This window comes from Canis lupus, chromosome 31 (assembly GCF_048164855.1).
Source record: "Canis lupus baileyi chromosome 31, mCanLup2.hap1, whole genome shotgun sequence".
NCBI classification, from domain to species: domain Eukaryota; kingdom Metazoa; phylum Chordata; class Mammalia; order Carnivora; family Canidae; genus Canis; species Canis lupus.
This window is the reverse complement of record NC_132868.1, coordinates 42,126,171-42,135,077: the sequence shown is the minus strand read 5'-3', so window position 1 is coordinate 42,135,077 and position 8,907 is coordinate 42,126,171. Positions and strand designations below refer to the sequence as shown.

The following is an 8,907-nucleotide window of genomic DNA, read 5'->3' as shown; positions in this document are numbered from 1 at the left end:
TTTTTTAAGAAATGACACAGTAAAAGTTACCCTTTTGTAAGACACATTTACATGTATAAGGGAAATCTCCATTTCTAAGGTGTCTCCTTCTATACCTGGAAGAGGAAGTAGGCCAAGTCTCTAGAAACACTTAGCAATGGAGAAGGCACTGAGGAATGTGTGTAACAGCCATATCCTTGTTTACTCTGATCTCCGGGTATCCTCCCATAAGTGGTTCCCTAACCCCCAATATTTTCTTTTGTTTTCACCTGGAGACTTTTTATAAGATGCTGGCCTGGGTCATTTCAGAGAGTTATTCAGTTTTCCTGGTTATCTCTTGCATGTATATAGGAGACACACTTGTTATTATACTTGTTGTTAAGCTTGTTTGGTTTTCTTCTGTTAAGCTGTCTTCTTATAACAGTGGTGTCTCAGCCAAGAATCTAGAAGGGTAGAGGAAAAATTATTTTTCCTCCACAACAAGATGATATCTATGTCAAGATTATCATCTTTGGAATTTTTTTGTTCATAGAAATATATGAGTTAGCCACATAACCTCCCATTTTGCTATTATGGATCTAGTTTTTTTTTTTAAAGATTTATTTGTAAGAGAGAGAGCACGCACGTGTATGAGTAAGTGGAAGGAGGAGTAGACGGAGAGAATCTTCAAGCAGACTCCTCACTGAGCACAGAATCCAATGATGGGCTCGAACCCTGATCCATGAGATCATGACCAGGTGCTTCATGGATCTTGGCTTTTAAAAAATTGCTATTTTGTGTTTTCCAGTATTTCCTAGCACTCCCTGCAGATTCCCCTTAGGACATAGATTTTTTTTAAGGTTTCCAAGCACTAATTCTATTGCCTTATTTTAGCTTCCTATTTTTATGTCTGCATAATTCTTAATTTGCATTGGATGAATTGGAATTTAAATATCTTCTCTTCACTCCCAGTAGCCCCAGTGTGTGTATGTGTTTGTGCATCTATGTGTGCCCACGTGTGCGTGTGTATTTTAGTATAAGTGCAATGCCACTCCTCACACCTTAGTGTATTTTAAAATATCTCATTTACCTTTCTTTTTCTGGCTGTTCTTCATTTTATTTGCTCCACATGATTCCAAAAAGATGAGAAACTTAATATGAGCATTTGTGTTGCTTACTGTCAGTCTGAAAAATAATTGCCAATGGACTCTATCAATTTGTATCATCAAACATACATAGATTCACACACACACACACACAAACACACACACACACAATCAAATTTTAGTGTAACCAAATTGCCAGCTATGTCTTTGGCATGGCTGCCTTGTCAGTGACCAGCTGAGACTTCTGATACAGGACGCAGTATGTATATGCTCCCCAGCTGGACTGACCAGCTGGCAGATGGCGCCGTGCTGGCACGGCGGCACTGTTAGCCCCACCAGCATGCCATTCCACCCAGAAATAGAACGAGAGGGTTGATTTCTCCCTCTGCACTGTCAGCAGAAATGTCCTTTCAAAATCACTTAGGATAGTTTTGAAAGTATGAGGGAAATCCATTTATTAGCTAAACTTATCTATTAGCCTTCTCGCCTTATTTAAGGTGGGGAGTACCCAGATTTTTAATTGAAAATATTGGTTGTGAACAGCTATGAGACTTAATAATGTTATTTCTGTCTCGAAATTCCATTACCCAGGACTGAGCCAAAGTGCTTTTGTGAGTCACTTGGATTCATCTCCTGGCCAGCTGCACATTTGATTTTGAATTACTGTGCTGCCTTGGATCCAAGGAAATGCCCATTGTTCTTCTCTCCTCTACACGTGACATCCTTTCTAGTTTCTGTTTTAAAGTGAGGGATGATAAACTGGGCTGGGAATCAAGAGATAATCAAAAGATAAATACAATCAAGAGATAAATATTTGGATTACATTTCTACCACAAGGGGTTGCTTGACATCTGATTTAAGTAGGTTGAGATTTGATGGTAATTCACTGAAAAATTGCTGTACCATTCATCACCGAGACACCCAAAGATATCCAGCCTTCAGGAGTTATCATTCCTTTAACACAAACAAATCAAATATGCCCACAGCCCATCTGACATGTACTTGGGAATCCTCGTATCTCTGTGGAGTAGGGGCAGGGGGTCTAAACTTCCTAGCAGGTCTTCCTTTGGTTTCCTGCTAGGCTAGATTCCTATTTGTTGCCCTGCATCTGATTTCTGGGCCTGTGTCTTCCCTTCTGTTTTTCTCATCAATTATAGAAGACAATTTTGCCTTTAATTTGCTACCAATTTTCTCTTATCCAAGATGGTCTATCTAATCAACTTCTGAAAATTTGGAGGTAAAGAGTGTGTGAGGGGGTGTGTATTATGGGCTGAACTGTTCTCCTCTTCCCATTCATATATTGAGGTTTTAACCTCCATTACCTTAGAAAGTGACTGTATTGGAAGGTAGGGTTTTTGAAGAGTAATTAAATTTTAATGACCTCACTGGTGTGGGCCCTAATCCAATATGACTAATATTCTCATAAGAAGAGATTAGGATACAGGCCTGAATGGGACAAATGACCACATGAAGACACAGAGAGGAAGATGGCCATCTACCAGCCAGGAAGGAGGCCTCAGGGGAAATCAACCCTGTTGACACCCTCATTTCACACTTCTAGCTTCAAAAACTATGAGAAAGTAAACTTCTGTTGTTTAAGCCACCAGTCCTAGGTAGTTTCTTACGGCAGCCCTGGAACACCGACACAGGTGTTCAGAACAGAGCGCGGCGTCAGAAACCAGTCGCAACGGAACAGCAGGTGTCTTTACTTTAAAGAGGTCTTGGCTTCCCTCACCACTGCAGATTTCTTTTTTTTGTTTTTAATTTTTATTTATTTATGATAGTCACACACACACACACAGAGAGAGAGAGAGAGAGAGAGAGAGTCAGAGACACAGGCAGAGGGAGAAACAGGCTCCATGCACCGGGAGCCCGACGTGGGATTCGATCCCGGGTCTCCAGGATCGCGCCCTGGGCCAAAGGCAGGCGCCAAACCGCTGCGCCACCCAGGGATCCCAACCACTGCAGATTTCTCATGGCCAACGTTTCTTCTTACCGTCTTATCTTTTTCTTCATATTGCCAGTGCCTCCCTTTCTCTTTAGACCTCTTTATCTCTCCCCGGTTCCACCTGAGAGGAGGAGGAATTCTCATTCTCCTCATTGTCCTCATTCTCCTCGATGACAGTGTGAATTGTTAGGGAAGCACAAGGCTGTGTGGGTCCTTGGGGCCTGGACACCAGGCTGCTCCAGCACGTCCCAGCTGTGGGCTTGGCTTACTGAGAAGCCTCCATTCAACAGGGTCCTTATCTGTAAATTGGGGACGGTGATGGTACTTCTCTTCCCAGAGTTGTTGTGGTGATCCAATGAAAGAGTGCGTGTAGAGCACTTGGCAGGGTCCCGAGCTCAGCAAACACAGGCCATCATGATGTCGCCGTCCCACCCAGTGGTACATTCGTAGGTGGAGAAAAAGGGTTGATAAGTTGATGCAGGTGCCCAAGCAGCCTGTGTGCAAACACTAAGCAAGCTCACGTTTCCTTTGGTATCCGCGCCTGCCACGCCGAACCTTGTCTTGCATTCGTACATCTCTTGTTTTATGAGCTCGGCGTCCTTAGTCCTCAGGGCTCCTGTTCAGGTTCTTTGAAGGGCTGATAGCGCTAAGGTGGCTGGTGCACAGGAGCCGCTGAACAGGTGTCTTGCTCGTGTGTGGTGTAGACCTCAAGGTGTCCTTCCAGCTCCTGAAGGTCCAGGAGGAGAGCAGGGAGGAGTTTGGGGCAGGAATCGTGGTTAGGGAATGATGTATGCGTGCCTAGTGTGCATGGCTCTCGGGGACGTGGTGGGTCGCTGAATAGCAGGACCCAGGACCCAGAGACCTGACCCTTGCCCCTTTCCTAGGACCAGTAGGGTGGGTGGTGGTGTTACTGAGGCACGGGTAGAAACAGCCCGTGCAAACGCAGTGCCGGCATCGGCTCCCAGGACGGGCCAGCCCAGCTCAGTGCTGCTCCCCGGGCCGGAGAGCCCAGCAGCCACAGGGCCCCACGGAGGGGACGCTCGGCACCCAGTGTGCAAGGTGTCCGGGGCACCGGGCTGTGGCCGCAGGGGTCCCCGCCCGGAGGTGCCCACCGGGCATCCAAACTGGGCCTGCTCTCCCTTGAGCGCCTTCCCTCTCGGCATCATTGTGAGGCTCCGAGGACCTGCCCCGGGCGCCCTTGGCCTGGCATCGGATCCTCGCAGCCGGTCCGCGAGCCCCGGGAGGATCACTGGGGTGCGGCGGGCGGGGGGGGGGGGGGCGCGCATCCCGGCCCGGCCTGGGCCTCCGTGGGCCCCGAGGTCAGCCGCCCGCTGTGGGGCTCCTCCAGCCTGCTGGGCTGCGCGTTCTGGGGCCTCTGCCTTCCTGGGCCTCCGCCCTCCGAGGCCTCCGCTTTCAGGGCCTCCGGGTTCCAGGGCCTCCGCGTTCTGGGGCCTCCGCACTCCGGGGCCTCCCCGCTGCGCAGCCTCTGCATTCTGGGGCCTCCGCAATCCAGGGCCTCTAGGTTCCGGGGCCTCCGGGCTCTGAGGCCTCCCCACTTGGCGGCCTCCACATTTCAGGGCCTCTGCATTCTGGGGCCTTCCTGCTCCAGGGCCTCCGGGTTCCGGGGCCTTCGCACTTCGCGGCCTCCATGCTCTGGGACCTCTGCATTTCAGGGCCTCCCGTTCTGGGGCCTCCACGCTCCAAGGCCTCCACGCTTCACGGCCTCCACGCTCTGCGGCCTCCGCACTCCGGGGCCTCCTATTTCAGGGCCTCCAGGTTCTGGGGCCTCCACGCTCCGCGGCCTCCGCATTTCAGGGCCTCTGCGTTCAGGGGCCTCCATGCTCCAGGGCCTCCATGCTTCGCGGCCTCCATGCTCTGCGGCCTCCACGCTCTGGGGCCTCCACGCTCTGGGGCCTCCGCGTTCTGAGGCCTCCGCGTTCTGGGGCCTCCACGCTCCGGGGCCTCCAGGTTCCAGGGCCTCCACGTTCTGGGAGTCCCCGCTCTGCGGCCTCCGCGCTCTGGCCGCCGTCCCCCTCGGCCGGCCCCGCCGGGTCCCGAGGTGAGCTCAGTTTGGGGCGCTCTCCTCCGGCTGAAGACGCCCTCCGCCTGAGGTCGGGGAGCTGCCCGCTCTGCGTGCAGGGGATGCGGTCCCGAGCTCCGAGCCCGCCCGGTGTAGACGCGGAGGCGCAGCCGGCACTGGGGAGGGCGGCCTCCGGGCTTCGGAGGCCAAGCACCGCACTCGCTGCCGTTACAGGGACTTGTGATTTTTTTTGTTTTTAGATTTGGTTTATTAACCAGACAGAGAGAGAGAGAGAGAGAGAGAGGCAGAGACCCAGGCAGGGGGAGGAGCAGGCTCCCTGCGGGGGGCCCGATGCGGGACTGGAACCCAGGACCCGGGGTCATGCCCTGGGCCCAATGCAGAGGCTCCACCGCTCAGCCGCCCAGGGGCCCTGGGCTTGTGTTCTGATCCGATTTCCTACCTGGTTTTTGCTCTCGGAGCAGGGTCCGCTGAGGCCGAGGGTGGGTTGTGGCCCCTCCTGGTGAGGTCATTGTGCGGGTGACTGAGTCACTCTGCTGCCCTGGGTCGGCCACAGCATCCTGGCCCCTGGCGCCCTCGTTGGCAGCACCATGACCGGCTCTGCTCCTACTTCCTCGGACACAGGAACCAGCTCCTGACCCACGTTTGCTTATTTCCACTTGGGCATTTAGTCCCATCTTCTGAATCAGCCCCGTTCTCCCAGGTGGGGCTCGGACCTACCCTTCGGGTGGCCTCACTCCTCCTGCCCAGGTCGCTCCCCTGCTCGCCCGCTACCGTTTCTTGCCCTGTCCTCTAACATTTACTTCTACGCCCTTTTTCTCCCGCTGAGGGTTCTGGAAGGCAAGAACTTGCGTCTCCCTGTGGCAGTCTTGTCAGGTCTACACCACGAAGAGTCTGCATAGGAAGAGGTCAGCACCTCCTTGAATCGTGAATAAAAACATCTGCAAGTTGTTTTGTGTATTCAGCGGGTGATGGCAGTGGAGATGGGTTAAAACAGACAGAATGAAGAAGTTGGGAAAACCCTTTGAACTCATCCAGTCCATCTTTCATTTAGCAGGGAGGGAAACTGAGGCCCAGAGAAGCCACAGGCACCTGTGCTCAGTTTTAACCGAACTGTGTCCCTGTTGCCTGGACTGTGAGCATACAGCAGTTTTATGTCATAATAAACCTAAACATGCAGCACGTCTGTGGAAGCATGTTGGATCCTTCGTGCGTGGACTGCCAGAAAATGTCCCCTTCAAAAAAATATTGCAAGGATTTTTCTTCTTTTTTAAACCAGGAACAATTCCGCACACTGACGTGTACGTTCCCAGACCAGGCTCCCATACACCCGTGTGCTCGTTAGAGGGGCAACTCTCAGCTGCCTGCGCCGCCTCTCTTCTCCGTTCTAATAATCCTGGATTTTTGTGCAAGCCCACCTTCCCCCTTCCTGCGGCCCGTGAGATTCAGAAGCAGCTGACTCTGTTTGGCTCCAGGGAAGGATCATGATGGATCTAAGACTTTAAACCCATCACATTAATCTTGGAGCCAGTCAGTTTGAGAATGGATATGTTTTCGTATTTCAGCCAATGAGCCAAGAGAAATGGTTTTTCGGGGTTTATGGGAAAATCCTTCTCCACCTCCTGGGATCCTTCTGGGAACATTCTCTCTCTCCCACTGAATGTGAATAACATGGGATGCGGCCCAGGTTCCTGGCAGCATCGTAGGGCCATAAAGGGAACGAGCCTTGAAACAGGGTGGGCGGCAGGCGCCAGCAGGAGAAGAGCCCGGGCGCGTCACGATGTCGTCCAGCTGTGAGTCAGCAACAGCCCTCCTGGTGGACCCCACGAGACCCGAGACGATAGGGTTCCTTAATGTCGAAGTCTGATTTCACGAGTGTCCTGTTGCTTGGCTAACACTCCCACACAAGTGCTCGTGGGTGGACATTTTCCTGTAAGTACGAAATGGTTCCCTGGCAGGTAACGAAATCCTGTATCAGCTGTAATACGAATTAAAACACTTAGGAAACGCTCCAGAGGGTTCTGAACTATTTAAGTGGTTCAGAGCATGGTCAGAGGTTTCCAGAAGAGTGACTTCTTAAATATCACGTGGAAACTCCTAGCAGCCCTAAGGGTCTGTGACTCTGAACGCTAAAGCTAAATGGACACCAGCGTGGACCCAGCTCTTGGTGGAAGTGGAGAATTTTGTAGGGTCTGGTATGGATCGGGGTTGATAACAAGGATGATGGAGAAAGAAGAGCTCTCGACGTGCACAATGCAGATCAGACTCCTTAACGCCTTTATTAAATTTCTGAAAACTCTCTCGTTTGAGTGAAATGATTTAGTGATTATGCCATCATCTTGATGATCATACACTTTGTAAGTGCTGCATACACATTTGCCCCTTTAATGGTTCTAACTACCGTGTTGGTGTCATCCCTATTTAATAGATTGGCAAACTGAGGCTCACAGATTCAGAAATATGACAAAAATCCAACAGAGAGAAGGTAGAAAGGGAACCACAGTGTCAACTTATGAGCGTTTGTCTTTAAAACCTCGGCTATTAGCGAGCATGCTGCACTGCCTTAAAACAACATTATCATTTTGCTCATTTATTCGTCGTAAGCAATGAGTACTCGTCAAGTACCGGGCACTGTTCTAGGCCCCGTAGATTATGAGCGAATAAAATAGTGCGGGCTCTGGTGGAGATCACATTCTAGGAGGGAGGGATGGACCAGAAAATCAAGGGCACAAACACACGTACCTCTGTGGATGTGATGTGTGCACCGTGTAGAATGGGATGCCGGGAGCCAGAGCTCTTTGTGCGGTCCCTTTACAGAAGTGTCAACGCCCGGGGAGTCAAGGCGTCCACCTAACAAGCCAACACCCGGTGCGTCTCCGAGATGGGCCGTGGCTTTGGGAGGCACAGCTACTCCTGCCGGTCTGAGCGTGGCCAGCCCCTCCCCCAGGAGACCCTCGCTGTGCCCCCAACACCACCCCCACACCCGGCCCCAAGTTGACCATGTGCCACCGAAAAGCTGTGGTCAAAAATGCTCATATGCCTGAGAAAATGCAATGGGACTCGGTGGAGCGTACGACCCAGGTGTTGGAGAAAAATATAATAGAGAGAAGGCCGTTAGGGCCCGCATTAAGGCGGTTTTCTTATAAGAAATACATCCCGTCTGTCCCTGCTTTGCACGGAGGAACTTCCTGTGACATATGAACCCCAGCGCTTCATCTACTTTTACCGGGACCAGGTGGCTCTTCTGTTCAAACCCGGTTAAAGGCAAGGACTGTGCCACACACCCAGGGATCTGTTCAGAAAAACCAAAGGTCTAACCCTAAATTTCCGTGATCAGAGACTGATGGCTTCGGCCTGGTCTAAGGAAACACCTGGATCTGCGAACCTTTGTTGTGGTGGCTTGTACAGGGCATGCTCCGTGCACCTCGTGTCTGTAAAGACCTGAGCAAAGCAGCTGGCATCGATACTTATTTTCTATTTCTATTCCGTAGCTCTCCGCCTCCTGTTCTTTTCTTCCCCCAATCCACTGCTTTCAAAGAAGTAAAATCTTTTGGAAAAGCACAAGGAAAACACAAGAGCAGACACGGCTGCCCGTGGGCTCTGGGGGACGACGCTCGGAGGCTGGACCGGAGAGACAAGCCAGCGGCTCCGGGGCACGCGTTGCAGTCTCTGGCGCTTGCAGTAGGTGGCATTCACGCCTTGTGAACGTGAGCCTGACCGCGCACAGGTTACAGCCAGACTTCAGCTCTTTGATTTTATAATGCGGCGCTTCCCAGGCTCCCTAATTATCTCTCTCCAACGGGTTGAGTATATGAAAGACTTAATCAGTACAATTTGAAGCCCAGGTAATGTGGCTG

The 8,907-nt window shown here is 51.5% G+C and overlaps 1 pseudogene; it reads left to right on the top strand.

Moving 5' to 3' along the window:
* Nucleotides 1-8,050: 8,050 nt before the first annotated feature.
* On the top strand, nt 8,051-8,312 carry LOC140622472 (dynein light chain 1, cytoplasmic-like; annotated as a pseudogene).
* The last annotated feature ends 595 nt before the right edge of the window (nt 8,313-8,907 follow it).